This window comes from Felis catus, chromosome A3 (genome assembly GCF_018350175.1).
Source record: "Felis catus isolate Fca126 chromosome A3, F.catus_Fca126_mat1.0, whole genome shotgun sequence".
NCBI lineage: Eukaryota > Metazoa > Chordata > Mammalia > Carnivora > Felidae > Felis > Felis catus.
Genome location: NC_058370.1, coordinates 19,465,366 through 19,482,459, shown reverse-complemented (window position 1 = coordinate 19,482,459; position 17,094 = coordinate 19,465,366).

Here is a 17,094-nt window from a genome sequence, read left to right as displayed (position 1 = left end):
CAACTGTAATAATCCCATGAGGTATGCATAAGCATTAGCACTGAGACCAGGTTCAAATGAAATGATGTATGTGAGATGCTTGGTCATCATGAAAATAATTCCTACCTCCTTGGCAATTGAGGGGCTACCTGGATCCAAACAATTCTTTTTTTTTTTTTAATTTGAGAGAGAGAGAGAGAGAGAAACAGCATGCACACAAGTGGGGGGCAAGAAGGGGCAGAGGGAAAGAGAGAGAGAACCCCAAGCAGGCTCCACACTCAGCACGGAGCCAGATGCAGGGCTTGATCCCACATCCCTGGGATCACGACCTGAGCCAAAATCAAGAAGCAGACACTCAAACTACTGAGCCACCCAGGCGCCCCTAAACAATGATTCTTACTGAGCAAACAAGAGAGCTCTGATCCTGAACGGCCCCCCAGTGTGAGCACCTGCTCAATGCCAAGCACAGCGCTAGAGGTGCTATGCACACCCGACCACTCATCTGCTACAGACCTGCTCTCAGCAGCACTTCTAGCCCTGTGCAGTTTGAATACCCCCCGTGTCAAGGAGCTCACTACTTCACAGGGGAACCAGATCAGCTTCCAGATGGCTCCAACTGGCTAATATCAGGTCAAGTTCTGCCTCTCGGTGAGCATGGAGCTCTCTTTGGCCCCCAAGTTCCCCTCGGAGATTGAGGGAGTAATCTGCCTCATTGGCCTCTGTCTCCCATAGAGTGCCCACCCCCATGCTTTGAGGTCCTATGTCTTCAAGGTCTTTCCCCTTCCCTCCCTTGGATGGACTCCGGCGAAACTCAGTGAGAACCACCCCTTCGAGGGATCTAATAGCCACGGAACACAATGAGTCTCTGCCATGCTCAGGACACTTCGCTTCCATTCATGCAGTCAGAGGCTGCATTAGCATTTCGGCAGCTCCATGCCATGTGGCCCTGGACGAACCACTGTGTGGCTTCTGTAAGTCTCAGGGTCTGTCTATAGAAGTGGCACAATACAGGGCCCTACCTCATAAAGCTATCGGTTAAGCGCTGCATGAACAACCTAGCACAGTACTGGAGAAGCAGTAGGTAGCATGGGAAGCCAGCTAAGAGACACGGCTGTGCCTTATTCACAGGGGATCTTCTTGAACTGGCTTTCTCCCATCTTTGGTCATTCCCAATGACGTCAGCAAGCTGTCGGACTCTGATGAAATGGGTGATCAATACATGGACTGAGACAGGACCAAAGGAGACCTCTGCCGTGACCCAGGGTCCACGGGGCACCGCGCTGTGGGAGTGCTCTGCACCACCTGCCCCCCATCTCCCCTGGGCCCTGGGTGTGGACGTCCCAAGCTCCGTTTCGGTCATCTCTGTATCTCCAGACCCTTGTGGAGCGGTCCAAGAACAGAAGTTGAATTCACCCCTACGCGTGGATGGCAGGAAGCTTGTAAGGTATTATTCTTACTGTCATTTACATACAAAAGCATCCATGATACCAAAAGGTAGCCGTTGTTGACCACTGACCATGCATTAGACCCTCCTCTATTAGCTCACTAAAGCCCTGCTGCAGCACCAGCCTGAGGAAGTGATGACACTCACCTCTGTTTTTCAGGTAGGAAAACTGAGACTCAGCCAAGTTAAGTGACAATACCAGGATTTGAACTCTGGCCTATGTAGGTACAAGCCTCTCCCCTCCTCTGCCCAGCAGAGTTCAAAGTCCTTCTCAGATGCGAAGTTTCGAGGGAGACATCACCGTCTGCTCGCCAGCCGAGTTCCCCAGATCTGCAATTGCACTGTGGTTTTATTTTTTTAATGTTTATTTATTTATTTTGAGGCGGGGGGAGAGGCAGAGAGAAAGGGAGAGAGAGAATCCCAAGCAGGTTCCATCAGCATGGAGCCCAATGTGGGGCTCGATCCCATGAACCGTGACATCATGACCTGAACCGAAATCAAGTGTCGGATGCTTAGCCGACTGAGCCACCCAGGTGCCCCAAGGTGTTGTGGTTTTAAAACGCAGCCATAAACTCTCTGACACGACTCCCACTGAGATGTGGGGCCTGGGCTCCCTCCCCTTGGAATAGGGACTTGTGACTACTTTTGACCAACAGAATATGGCAGAAGTGACACTATCTGACCTCCTAGGCTGTGTCGTAACACTTTATTCAATTGCTCTGGGAGTCCTGCGACACCGTTAAGAAATCAGACTAGCCTGCTATCCTGAGACCACACTGCTAGAGGCCACAGGCAGGTGATGGTCCCAGCTGAGCCCAGCCTCCGGCCAGCCCAGCCCCAGCACCAGACATGGAGTGAAGAAGCCATGTTGGAAGTGGATACCATTCGAGTCATCCGGGCTGAGGCCCCAGACGTCATGGAGCAGAAGAGAGTTGTTCACCCTGTGCCCTTGCAGAATTCCTGGCCCACAGAACCTGTGAGCCCACCGGCAGGTTTTGTGAGGGTTTATTCTGCAGCAATAGATAATCAGAACACCTTCTGGCAATTGTTCTTCATTTCTCTGTGCTCTGAGCTTGTCGGTGGAAATGCACGGTCATTTTCAAAGTCTCAAGCTCCACACGGACCATGCACAAAGACATGTCTGACCCAGGCGTTTGGGTCCAGCCAGAGGCCAGGCCTGCTGGAGACCTGGACTCCGGCGTCCTGAGGATTTGGGGGGCTCCTCCATTCATTCTTCGGTGGCTATTGCATCGCTGCATTGTGTCTGGCCCTGTGCTAGGGATGGGGATACAGTGACAAACAGAACGAACACAGGTCCTACTTTCAGGAGCTCACAGTCCAGGGCAGGAGACGGACCTCAGACAAGTAATTGTAGGTTAGAAACGGAGACACATAGCATCTAACCTTGTCTGGCGAAGGGAGCAGGGAACACCTACAAAGGTGACCATCTGGGGTCCAAGGCAGAGCCCATCTCAAGGAGAAGAGGAGGGGAAAGAGAGCTGCCGGTGGAAACAACAGCCTGTGGGGAGACCGGGGTTGGGAGCAAAGGAGTGAGGGGGCATTCAAGGGTAACCCCCAAATTTTAAGAGACACTATATGAAGTCACAATACTTCTGAAGTCACAATACACGAGCATGTTTCACCTGAAAGAAACCCCAGCAACTTCAATAATTCAGCCTAATATGAGCCGATGTCTCTCTCAAGACACTTTGCACAAGGTGCAATCGGCAAATCGAGACTCCACACTCATTACCCACTGGGGTTTGCAGTCTCAAGTAATCTTCCAAATACGAGGTTGTTTCACACTTTCAAATAAAATTCTATAATATGCACCTTCTGAATTCCACCTTGCCCCTCCAGTGACAGCTCCCAAGAGGGTGACACCCCGTCTCTCAGGGATGAGACTCACTGCTCTGCTTTGGAGCGGAAGTTCTCACTCCCGGCCCAAGCTTCTGACCCCACTTCTTCGAGTTGAGGGGCACGCATCCCGGGAGATCCCCCAGGTGCACGAGAAGTTCTGGAGGGGCCTGAGGAAGACAGCAGGCTGGGAAGGGTGGAACTCAAGTGAGTTTGGGGGTGACCCCAAGAAAGGTGGGCAGAGATGAAATCTGAAAGAGACGCCCGTGTGTTCGTCTCCACCCCAAACACAAGAATTTGATTAAAGAATTAAGGGGCTAAAAAGACTCTAAGGTTTGCTCCTCCCAGCAGCCAGCCAGACCCTGGTACAGCCAGAGAAACTGAGGCCTAGAGGCAAGAAGAGATGTGCACCAGATCTGGCCTTAAGGTTAGGGCTGGGGTGAGAACCCATGCATCCAGGCGCTCCGTCTGTCCCTCCACCCACGCAGAATGGGGGTAGGAGTCCTGAGTGGCCAGCTGGCCGTGTCCATACCTGAGGCCAAACGCTGCTCACATGTGCGGCTGTTTGCTCAAGGGGGCGGGCCGGTGGCCATCTGGCCACATGTCGGGCATCCAAGTGTGAATGGCCAGGCAGAGGCGCAGGGGTGGGGGTGGGAGGAGCTGCCCCCAGAGATTCTGAGAAATTGGGTGAAAGTGTACCACATCTTAGGCCGCAGCCACCACGGGGCAGAGGCTGGGCACACCCCACCCCAGGACAGCCCTGCGCCCTCCCAGGTTGGGGAGTCCTGGATTTCTGGCACTCGTGCTCGTCCCTAGCACCAGCCTGCTCAGAGATGGAGAAGGGCACTGGGCCTTGGAAGAGCCTGTGTGGTCAGGTCAGGCCAGCTCTGACCAGGTGTGTGTGTCAGAGAGAGCCACGGGGACAAGCACAAAGAGCCGCTCTGTCACCCTCAGTTTATTGTCGCCTTTCCCGTGCCCAAGGGACGAGAGAGTAAATGGGAACTTCCTCTACGCCGAGAAGAAATTGACAGTCCAGTGAGGGAGCTGGGGCCTGGGCAACAGCTATAAGCACCTGCCGTGCACCGAGCGCCAAGATGAGACTTCTAGAAGAATCTGCCCAACAACGCCCTGAGGGAGGGGGTATTTCCCATGTCCCAGCTAGGGAAACTGAGGCTCAGGAAGGCTAACCAACGTGTCCATCCTCCAGGAAGCAGCCGCCGGTCTGCCTTTGCTCACCATTTAATTCCCGGCGGTCAGCACATCAAATGCAGATGCCCAGTGAATCTTTGTTGAGTGGATGAGGGAAGAGTCAACTCAAGATGAGAACCCAGGTGCCCAGGTTTGCCTCCTGCAAAGACCCAGGAGCTCTCTGACTTGCCAACGTGTCAAATGCTCTAAGAGAAGTCCGTGCAAAGGAGTATGGAAGCGTGGCTCCCGGGGAGACAGGGGTGGCGCAGAGAATAAGAACATTTGACTGAGGTTTTGAAGTGTAGATAGGCATTGCCCAGGCTGACCATTCATTCATTCCTCAAATATTTAATGAGCACTTATCGTGAGCCTGGCATTTCCATCAATGAAGGTCAAGAGGATCAGAGAGAGAGGAAACCGGAGGCAGAAGGAACCACACAGGTAGAAGTGGGAAGGCGTATCTTGGGGTTGTAGAACATGGGGTTCACTGGGCGAGGTAGGTAGAACCGAGACTTGAGAAGACATGACTGGAGCCGTGGGCCCAGGGGCCAGAGCATTCTGGGTGCCTGAGAGCAGACGGCAATGAGGGAAGGGTTTTTTTCAACTCAATGGCCTGGTGTCTTTGTGTCATTGGTTACCTTTGTATTCTTAGTTCATGTGTTTCTCCCCTAATTCAAGCCACGGATACCACCATGGAAACTCTAGGGTTCCAGAAGTTTTTAGTGCCATTTAAGAAAAAAGAAATTATTTTTTGCCCATTATTCATCTTTTCATAGTTTATATTGATTTCTGTATTGAAAAATATTTACTTCCACATTTAAAGCTGGAATCTGTATGTCAGGTACCCAGACTCCAGCACGGGCAGTTACGTTGCTTATAAAATATGTGACATGTTTTAATTTCTTTAAATCAATCAATCAATCATTCGTGATGTCTTTGGCAGCAATAAGATAAAAAACAGGCTTTTATTTCATTAGGAAGCTGAGCTTGTCAACATTTCAAATGGGAGGTTGCCTGACCTCCGTTTCTGCAGATTGTTGGGGAAAAGTGAACATAGACAACTCGGGAGCTGAATTTGAATGCGGCTCTATGGAGGAGGGTGGACAGGGGGTCTCGGGTGCAGGTGGGACCCACGGGCTCACTGGGGTGGGGGGACAAAACTTGGGACAATTCCTTGGCAGGTAAGCAGAAATCTGGAGCAGATAATCCACCTCCACTGAGTTCAGGTTGGTCGAGCTGCGCGGTCAGATCACGAAAACAATTCCAAGGATCCAGTGGCAAACAGGGAGGTAGAAGAAATGGAAGGAAAAGTAGGCAGGAACCATCAGGGTCTCTGTAATCCAGGAATGAGGAGTGTGGCGAGGGCGTTACAGACATGGGTGGGGTAGGGACCAGGGTATTCAGAGGCCAAGGAGCAGGCAGGAGCCAAATAATCAGGGACCAGCACAGAGCCTAATCCATAGCAAGTGTTCAGCAAAAATCTATTAAATGAGTGATCTTGAATACCAGGCTGATGGCTTTATTTATTTTTTAAGCTTTGATAAGGTGGCTTTTTATGTGCTCAGAGGTAACCTAGCTAAAGGCCTTCATTCGTTCATTCATTCATTCATTCATTATCTCATTTTACAGGTGAGGAAACTGAGGCTCAGTGACACTAAGTGGCTTAGCCAGGGCCCCAAAGCTGGCAGGTGGGAGAATCAGGACTTAAACCAGTTCTGTGTGAGTCCAGAGAACCCAAGTTCTTTGTCTCCTGGGACTTTGTCCTGCAGGAGAAGAAAGTGAAAAGACAAGGCTACATCATGACTTTCGTGTGACCTAGGAACCTTTGCTTCAATAGGCTCCTACTTTCATAAAAATATACTAAAAATTATAATTTATGACTGTGTTGGCATAAAGGAAAATGTAATCCAGGCTGAATTATATTCATATTTTTCATCTGAGTTTAAAGAAATTAAAACACATCCATGGGGCTCCCAGGGGCACCTGGGTGGCTCAGTGGGTTAAGCCTCCGATTTTGGCTCAGGTCATGATCTCACAGCTCATGAGTTCAAGCCCTGCATCAGCACAGAGCCCACTTCAGATCCTCTGTCCCCCTCTCTGCATCTTGCCAGTTCATTCTCTCTCTCTCTCTCTCCCTCTCCCTCTCTCTCTTTCTCTCTCTCAATAAATAAATAAACTTAAAAAAAAAACATTATCTGTCATCTCTGCAGGGCAGGGAGCAAGGTCTGTACAAGGATGTCTCAGGGATGTGATCTCTGCGCCTAAGAAACTGGTCCATCCCCTTTCAAACTAACCAAAGCCACTCTTTGGGGTGTAGACCTTGGAAGCTACCCAGAAGGTCAGAGGAATCCTCCCCTGGCACATGCCGGAGCCCTGCAGGGGTCTTCCCAGACCTTGAGACATGTTCACATCTTCAGCTGGACCATTTTAGGGAAAAGCTCAGTCAATGGTGGGGGTGGGGGTGGGGGTGGGGGGGCTCAGACCACGCCCATTTTGTGCACACGGAGAAACAGGGAAAATCCAGGCTGCCCCAAGTCCCGGCCCTGCCCTTCCCCCAGCACTGCAGGCGGGGAGATGCTTGGGCTGCCCTCTGCCCTCCACCCTTGCCTGGCTTCCTGGAACTTCTTCCCTGGGAGGAGCTACAGGCCCATGGGTGACCTTCGGCATCTCTGACCTCTGTCTTCTGTCCCTAGCCCCACCCCTAATCCTTAGAGCTCCTGGGCAAGAACAGGGGGCGCGGTGGGGAGGGGGATCCCAGAGCCTGCCCAACCCCCTCTCAACATCCCCCTCAGTCTCCCTCAGCATCTGTACTTCTCTTCTAGAAATCAAAGCCACCCTTCCTGGGGCTTCCTGACAACTCCCCACCTCCCTACCAGCCCCAGTCCTTAGCTTTCTGAAAGAAAATGTGAATGATTTTCAATTTAATCTATGCCAGGCTCTGTGCTGAACACTATACTTCCTCAATGCCCCGAACAACCCCACAAAGTAGGCAGTTATCATTGCCGCACAAGGGAGTCCTATGGGTTAGGGGACCTGCTCAGGGTCACACAGCATTAAGTGGCCTGGTCAGGGTTCAGACCCCCATGGCTGGCTCCAGAGTCCTAGGTGCTTCTTCAGTGTCTCCTTAGTCCCAATTCCCTAGCCTGACTCTCATGCCTGTCCTTACCTGGCCCTTGTCAAGCCCTATAAAGGCGCCCCACCACAGCCCCCGCCCCCACCCATCAGGCACCCTCCCAACATTCAGAGCCACCGATGATTCTTCAAACTCCCGTGTCAATTCATCCTCCTGTGCCTTTGGGCCCACTGTTCCCTCAGCCTGGGACACCCTTCCAGACAGAGGAAGTTCTCCAGTGGATTGAACGTGGCGTTTTGACAGTCTGGCCTGAGTCTGAATCCCACCTCTGCCCCTGGGTCCAACATGTGTGACTTTGGGGGAGTCACCTTCCCTCTCTAAACACTGATTTCCTTTAACTGTAAAATCGGAGCCACAAGGCCACCTCGTACTGTTTGCGTGAGAATTCACTGAGAAAGGATAGGTAGAGGTACAGGCACAGAGTGGGGATTCCAGGGACATTCTCTAGGCAACCACCCCTCCACCACCTGCCCCCATCACCGTGACTACCTCCTACCCTTTAGACCTCAGCTCCACATCACCTCCTCTGAGACGCCTTTGGGGAGTCCCGCAGACAGTGGCAGTGGATTGCCCTTTGGGCTGTGAGCTCTGGGAGGATCTGAGTCTCCTTTGGACCCCAGTCCAAAATGTGGGGCTGGCTGTGTGTGTTGTGATGTTTGTTGGAAGGAGGGAATTGTTGGAATGAGGAGACAGAGAAAGGAGGGAGGGAGGGAGGGAGGGAGGGAGGGAGGGAGGAAGGAGTAAGGGAGGAGAGAAGGAAGGAAGAAGGAGGAGGGAGGGAGGGAGGAGGGATGAAGGAAGGAAGAAGGAAGGAAGGAAGGAAGGAAGGAAGGAAGGAAGAAGGAAGGAGTAAGGGAGGAGGGAAGGAAGAAAGCATGGAAGGAGAGAGGGAGGAAGGAGGGAAGGAAGGGAGGAATGAGGGAGGAAGGAAGGAGGAAGGAAGGAGAAGAAGGAAGGAAGGAAGATAAGAGAGGAGGGAAGGAGGGAAGGAGGGAGGGAGAAGGAGGGGGAAGGGAGGACAAAGAATGAAATGCATCAGAAGAGGGCAGTTTGGGGTTGGTAATAGGTCCGGACATGGAGATTAATAGTAGAAACATGACTTGAGCCTTAATTATTTTGCTAATTAGGCCCAAAGTGTCTGGGGGCAGGAAGAAGGCAAGTGCACTTAACCTGATTACCCAATAGCCACCGGTCCCACTGCTGCTCAGGGTCCCCACTGAGTAGACCCCGCACCCCCTTCACCCAAGGCGCCTCAGACTTGGAGCTCCCAACACCCCTCACTGGACCAAGGGGTGGCCTCAGGGAGCAGAGCTGGGCTCCAACCCCTGCCTGGTGGGCTCCCTGGGATGTGGGGGATTCTCTAAGTGGCCTTCCCCCTCGTGACAGACCAGACCCCGTGCTGAACTAGGGAACAAGATTTAATCCTTCTCCTGGGACTAGAGGTGGGGGAGGGGTGGGAAGTGGGGAAACCTGCAGGCTAGGTCACAAGTGAGCCCAGGCAGAGCCCTGGCCCTCCTCCCCCTCCTCCTCCTCCCCACCCTCCTCCTCTGCATCCCCAGCCCCAATCCCCCATCTCCCCCACTGCTCCCCATCCCCCATCCCTGTCCAGCCCTCCCCCTCTCCCCTCCAGCTCTCCATCCCTTCCCAGGGAGCCCTGGTAATAACAGCCTCCAAACCAGCCAGACAGGTTCTGGGGGACCCAGCCCAGCCCCTGAGGCAGGTAAGGAGGTAGAGCGGTGATCCCCCCACCCCCCCAGCTGCCGGCTGCCTGAAAACACCAATTATCTCTGCAGTCCGCTGGCCTGCTCTGCCAGGCCAGCTCCGTGGCCTGGGGTGGGTGGGGGCGGGGTAGAGAGGAGGACACCCTGGACGCAGGCTCTGTGCTTCCAGACCCCGCGTCCCCGAACCCGCCAACCACGGATCCAGCTTCAGAGAGCTCTCTTCTGAGACCCGACAGTCTGCGGAGTTCTGCCCGGCCAGACACATTGACTCACATTTAATTACACATGGAACCAATCATCTGGTTGAAATGAGTGAAGTCTCAGAAAGGAGGTGTGAAATTGGGGGGGTGGGGGGGGTGGGGATTAGCAACTTTTTTTCTTACAAATACCTTGTTTGAAGCTTGGACATGAAAACAACCCATGAAAATCCCTTTGATAGCCAGGGTTCCCAGACTCGATTGTCTCCACCTCATGCCCCTTGGCCAGTGATAGGAGAGGAGGAAAGGAGAAAGGTCAGAGCAGTGGCAAGTCACTGTGTATTTTGAGTGGGAATGCGACAGACGTGTGTGTGAGCATATAAACCTAAGCCACGGAGCCTGGGTTCAAATCCCACCTGCACCTCTTCTTAGCTGTGTGACCCTGGGCAAGTTAATGACCTCTCTGTGTCTCGGCTTCCCCATCTGTAAAATGGGCAAACGAAGTGTTACCTGTCTCCTGGAGTTGTCATGGGAACTGAAGGAATTCATAAATGCACTTGGCAGAGGACCCATGGTGGGCCTCATTTCACTGCTTCCTGTCACTACTCCCATTGGTATCATCAACCGGGCATGTTTGCGTGTGTGTGTGTGTGTGTGTGTGTGTGTGTGTGTGTGTGTGTGATATGACCAAGGAAGGACCCCGCAGATGAATAAATGGATCTTCATGGACAAATGGAGAGCGGATATGACAGCTTTAATTACCAGTCTATAGATTGCAAGTTTGACGCTAAAATCAAGCTGCAGGCAGGAGGCTCTAGGAGAGAATCTATCTCCTTACCTTTTCCAGCTGGTGGAGGCCGCCTGCACTCTTCCTCCCCTTCCCGAGCCTGCTTCCCTACTCATACCTCTTCTCTCTGCTCCCGGCCACAAAGGTCCTCCACCTTTAAGAACCGTTGTGATGACATTTGCCCCACCCAGGGAACAAAAGATAATCTCCCCAATCTCAAGGTCATTACCTCTCATCACAGCTGCAAAGTCCTGTCTTCCATGGTAAGGTAACATGTTTACAGGTTTTGGGGATTTGGATGCGGACATGGTAGGGAGGCCATTATTCTGCCCCCCCGCCCACAGGAAAAGCACCCCCCCCCCCACCGCCTGCCGCTCTAAATGTGTCTAAATGTGTTGAATCACACTGTAAGCATCTGTCTGTCTTCTGGAGCTCTGGGCACTGCCAGAGGCTGGAGGTAGGCAGACTGGCAATGGGCAGGCCACCATCCCCTACAGTTCTCGGGTCATCTGGCCAGGTTGGGGCAACTCTGAAAGTGCGGCGAGGTACGGATGGGGCTCTGCCCTCACACTGCCCTGTGTGTCTGTCGGGACAACGCTCCCTGTCTGAGCCTCCAATTTCCTCCTCTGGAAAGCATTCTGAGGACCGCGCACAATGACACATGACATTCCTGGGACAGTGTTGGGCATAGAGCAAAAACTCAATTGGCGTTTCGTTACACCCATTCCACATCCCTGGGACGTGAAGGTCGGGCTCACATTTACGACAGCAGTTGGAGTGTGAGACAGGGTTGTGTGTGTGTGTGTGTGTGTGTGTGTGTGTGTGTGTGTATGTGTGTGTGGAGGAAAGCGTGTGAACGTGTGAGCGTGAAGGTGTGTAAGAGAATGCTTCCCTGCACAGAGAACTTAGCCCTGTGCTCTCTCCTCCAGGCCAAGGCCTCCCGCCAAGTCGGAAGGCCCAAGCAGGCGTACCCACAGACCCCATCCTTCTGGGAGCCTGACCACCGTGAGATGCTCCGGGCAGGACACTTCTTTGAAGTTTCCTGTCGCACACATTCTGCTTCACATATCATCCACTGCTGCTCTGTGATAAACAACAATGTTTCAAGCGGCAGCTCTTTGGAACACTATGCAACTGTTAAAAAGGTAAGTCAGACTTTGTACAGGCGAGATGTCGAAACCATATGAAGCAAAAGGAAAAAGGGAGTTTCATAACACAGGGCATAGGTTGGACCCATTTGGGTTTTAAAAAAGAAGTGCCCCTCTTGCCAAGTGTCAGAAACGCAAATGCCTTCAAGGTACAAGGCAGAAAGTGGGCGGATAGAAGACTCCAGCGGGGGGAGTTAGACCAAGTCGTGTGGCGCAGGGGGCCTCCACATCAAACATTCGAATGCCAGCTCTCGAGGTGGACAGTCAGCTTTTGGCCTCTGGAGTCTGTAGAAGGGTGTGTGTGTGTGTGTGTGTGTGTGTGTGTGTGTGTGTGTCTGGGAGGGGTATAGAAATGACGGTTTTACAGTGGGAATGTCGGGTTTCAGTGCCTCTAGCCCTTTCCTTTTCTGTTTACACTTTGCCTTTCCTTAATCTTTTGAAACAAGCTTACACAGGTATCACAAAAGTCTCAGTACGGTTTTAAGCTTAAAAACCAATATTTCTCTAATCATAAAAAATGAAGACGCAGAGGTAAACACACACTCAAATATTTGTGCAAAGGTGGTACACCAGGAAACCCGATGATGCTGACGGGGTGAGGGCACCTGACGGGGACACCGACCAAGGCTGGGCAGGAATCTGGGCTGCCTCCTCCAGCCTCAGGGGCGGCTGGGCCCTGCCCACGCAGTCACCGTCCGGCCCTCGGGGAAGGTCAGCAGGGTCTGGAGCTGAGACGCGAGTGTCCCGAGGCCTGTGCACTCCAGTGAGCTCACGCTCACACACCCATGCGCGGCTCCGCAAACAAACACCCTGTGTGATGCGAACGTTCCGTCCTCAGCGGGCATCGGTCTAAGAGACGACAGATCAGGCGTCCGTGGCTGACTCTGCCCTTTGCCTACTGAGACGTGCCATTTTCACTCTCTGACCTTTGATTTCTCCATCTGCCAAATGAGGATGAAAGATGATGCATGAAAAATGCCCAGCGCAGTAGCTGCCCAGTCAATAGGGTTTCTAAAGAAGCAAGGTCCTAGCCTCTCCCCGGGCCCTGGCCTCCAGCCAGGTAGGAGTTCGTCATCAGAAGTAGGCGGGCTGCCCAGAGAGAGCAGAGTCCGCTGGCCTTATCAGGCAAGCCTGACCCGGCCCCACAGAGAGCTGGCCTCTGCCCTCTGACTACCTACATCTGAATAGTTCTGGGACATGAACCACATGATCCCGTGGCCGTAAGGCTGAGGGTCTTCCCTGCCTGCCTGGAGGAAAGCAAGATATCCCCGTTTTGTAGATGGGAGCTCAGAGAGGCTCTGTAACGTCTACTCATACATCTGTCTTCATTCATTCGTTCATTTGATGTTTAAATGAGATACTAATAAGGACCAGGCACTGTGTTAGGCCCAGGGCAGGGGGAAGAAGCAGTAAACCGCACCAACAATGTCCTTGCCATCACAGGATCAGGACCAGCTTCATGGGCATGGGACCTGTGCCATCACAGGGGGCCCTGCAGCTAGAAGGGGCAATGCTCACTCTGTCGCCATCTTAAACTTCTTCATAATTGTGAAACAAGAGCCCCCCCCATCCTCATCTTGCACGGGGCCCTGAAAATCACGTAAGTGATGGAGTCAAGAGGTCACGAAACTGAATAACCAGTCCCCAGCAGATAAAATGTACAGGGAAAGGAACCTGAGCAAACCTTGGAGAGGTTGGGGGGGGGGGATGGTAATGGGTGGGGGATGCTTGAGCTGCGCTGTGACTTTCCTAAGAGAGCACCTTTCTGGCTGAGCCTGACAAATGAGTCAAAACTGACCTGGAAAAGACGTAGAAAGATAAGATGAATTATAGTTTTCTTAACTCCAAAAAAGAGTCCTGGTCTTATAGGACCTTACAATACGGACCATTACAAGGTTTCGTTCAATTCATTCATCCATTCCATTCATTCATTCATTCATGCATTCGGCCAATATATTTCAAGCACTCACTCCACAGCAAGTAATGAGCAGGCCAGCAGAACGGTACAGGACAAAACAGACCAGACCTTATGACACACATGTCCTAGCAGGGAAATGGCCGTTAACACAACTTATTGCGCAGAATAATGTATCTATTCCTGGGATTTGCGTAAGGAAGATGTACAGGATACTAAGGAGCACATGATGGGGACTGAGCTGTGTTGGGGGACACTTCCTGCCCCACCCGGGGCCAGGCACAGGGGAGACCCTGGGAGAACGTGGGCTTGGGGGGTCCTGTCTCTGAATTCTGTTCCACTGCGGACATCGGCTGGGCCCTGCTGACTCCAGGAGGCACCATGCCAGCAACCACCTGGCCGTGCCCTGGTCCCAGGGGCAGTGGGTGGACCTGGGGAGGAGCTAGCCCATGGCCGGGAGAGGGCAGGAGAGCAATAAAAAGTGTAATTAAAGGGAGACAGCTTTCAGAAGGAGGGCTAGAGAGAGGCTAGGCCTTCTGACCAACAACAGTATGTCTGGGACTTCTGTCACAAATGTCAAGCCACCTTCAGAGACCTCTAAGCAGGTGCCCCATGTTACAGTAGAAGAAACGAAGTCTCGGACAGGCTAAGCAACCACCTAAGGTCACAGTGAAATTGGCAGCAGAACCCAGTCTCTGACTCCCAGAGCAAGATGCTGCTTCCACTCACCTCCTCCCTGACCAGAATCTCTCCAGGTACGTGGCAGTCCTCCAGGGAGATTTCCCTCCAGCCCCAGAACCAGCAATGCCTACATTTCTCCTGAGCAGTGGGCTTCTTTGTGTTTCTTTAAGGAGCACTGCAGGGTCTCAAAGTTGATCTTTTTTCCCTCTTCCCATTGGCCACCAGGAAGCCCAGAGTCCACATGGGGGCCCATCACAACACAACTTTATATCGGATGGGAACCGTAACGTCACTTCTGTTCAACCTCACTCTTCTACGCTGCTTTTAATTTCCTATTTTTTACTAATTTGTGAAATGGTTTGGTCCCCCCCCCCCCCAGCTACCCCCAGCCACATTAAGCCACCTTCAACCTTTTCAGCATTCTCTACGTGACTGCTTCCTCCCTGCCTGTCTGCAGAGAGCCTTCTCTGACTCCTCCCTCATGAGGCCCAGGTGATGTGGCCTGGCTCCCTGTCCTCACCCTTTCTCCCCATTCAAGCTCCCACCACACCCTGACCGGCAACCCAGCACCCAAATTCTAATTTCCTGGGAAGCACACGCTTCTTGGCCCAGCTTGGGTCAGGTGTCCACTCGCAGTTCAAGCAGCCGCGTCCGTGTGCTGGACCGTGCAAAGGGGCACGTGTGGGGGGGGGGGGTGCGTGTCCCAGAAGCAACATGGCAGCTAACACCCTAACTCGTCATCATAGTCAACCCCTTAGGACCTGCGTGCAGCCTCCTCTTTCCAATCCTAGCCATCTTCCTGCACCTCCCTCTCCAGCCAAATAGGGCACCTGGATAATCCAATTGCTGTTCCGGAAACTTCCTCCGCTGCCGCCTGTGGGATTTCACCCAGGCTGACTCCTCTCCCGGGGCAGCCCCTTCCTCCAGCTCTGTCTGTCTGTCCCGGTGGATCACCAACCCAAATGCTGCCTCCTCCCTTTCCTGAGCCTGCTTGGTCCGGTCCAGCAGTTCTGGTCCTCCCCCTGCTCCCATTCGGTGCCATCTGTCCCCCCTGTGCTGTGTCTATTTCCACCCTGCACCACGAGTTCCCACAAGGCTCTGACAGCCTCCTCAAGATGCTGGACTGCCAGACGTCAGGGACTCCAAAGCAAGGAGGCAAAGCCACGTCCCTTGGGGACAGATGGACCTCAGTTCAAATCCTGCCTCAGCCACTTTGCAGGAGGACTTGGGCACACCCCTGCTGGCTGGGAAGGAGCCAGGTGTCATCACCGGGAGGCAGACTCTGGGGCACAGGGCCCATTGCTCACCCACTACCCAGAGTGCCTTGAGAGGGACAGGCCAAAGCTGACAGTGCTTTGTGAACAGAGGGGCCAAGGCAGGGGCCGTTGGGGCAGGACTTGAATTCGGAGCCATGTCACCTTGGGTGATGCCTGGAGACTTCACCGGACGTTTCTCGAAGGTCTGAGCTTGGAGTGCCTTAGGAATCTCCTAACCAGCCAATTTTCCTCTGGAAAAGTCAGTGGGTACCGAAAATGGCGGACAAGGTAAGGATCACGAGAGTGAAGATGGAGAAGATGATGGTGGTGATGATGGCGGCCATGAGCTAACACACAGAGCACTACGTATCCACGGTTGTAAGCGCCTTCTGACACAACCCTGTGAGGCGGGGGCACATACCATCACCCCATTTTACAGACGAAGACACTAAGACGGGGAGCAGTGAAGTAACTGGTCCAGAATCACACAGCTAGAGCATGTTGGAACGGGCACTCTGGTTACAGAGTCTGCACCCCTACCTGTAATATGACTAACTAGATTTACACTACAGTGAAAATAGCTATCGCTATTTACCAAGCCCCTACTATGGTCGGGAACCGTGCTAAGCACTCTCTGCAGGCACAAAAGAGATTCAACTCTGACAGGATCAGAGTTCCTGTTCAGCTGATAGAAAATCTGAAACCTCCAGGTGAAAGCAGCCTTTCCACGGGGCCAGAAAGTTCAGACGTGGCCGTCATACCCAGCCAGCCTGACGCTGGGTCCCCCATCTTAACCACAGACACGCTGTGGTTCTGCAGCTGTGTATACGTGTGCACACACGCTCTTGCATAAGTCCACGTGCACATGCACACATGCGTACCAGGCCACGCTTGCCCCACGCAGACTGATGGAAACACAGCTTCCAAAACGCAACGGTGCTGTCACCACGTGAGGGACCCCAGCCCTTGGCCTGAAGACTCAAGATGTTCTCTCCAAAAAGTGGCTCCCTAAGTGGGAGGCAAGTTTGCATAGCGACCATGCCAGAAAATGCTGGCAAGCCCTGTCAGTCAAGGCTCCCTGGGCTCTGAGCATCTGGAAAAAGCCGGTGGGGGTGAGAATATTCGCACTCGGGGCTGAAACTCCAGCTTCTTTCCCACAGTACGTTCACAGCTGTAAAGCCTACTTCCCAGGAGCTCCTGCTGGGGTTTGCACACCGCCTTCCAGGGGCCTTCCCTGCCAATCAATTTCGGTGTGAATTCAGCCAGAGATCCCGGCCAGCAGAACCGGTTAGACCTGCCTGACAGTCTCCGTGTTGCAATGCAGGAGTCTGGGCTTGCGGCTAAGTCTATCCTTCCAGATTGCTTCTGGGAGCATTTCCTGAAGTCCCACCTCCTTCCCAGCCCTCTCCCGAGCTCGCATCTTCCTGGGGTGACCCCTGACCAGACCAGCCCTGCCTGCGGTAACCACAGCACCCACCAGCCACCAGACATCTCCGAACATCCCTCCTACAGCCGGAAGGAGAGGGCAACATATTCTCCACTTTACCAAGAGGCAACGGAGGCTCAGAGAGGTGAACTGAATCCCCCAGGTCCCCAGAGCCAGGGAGAGGAGGTGCTGGGTTTACACCCAGGTCTGTCTGGCTCCACAACCCGAATTTCTTCTAGCCACCCCCCCCCCCGCACCCACTTCAGCTCCAGTGAGGGTTTCAGAAACCAGACAAGGTCTTCCTTTTGGCATCTGTGACCCAGAAGTGATTGAGAAGGAGATGACCTAGAGAGGGGTGGATT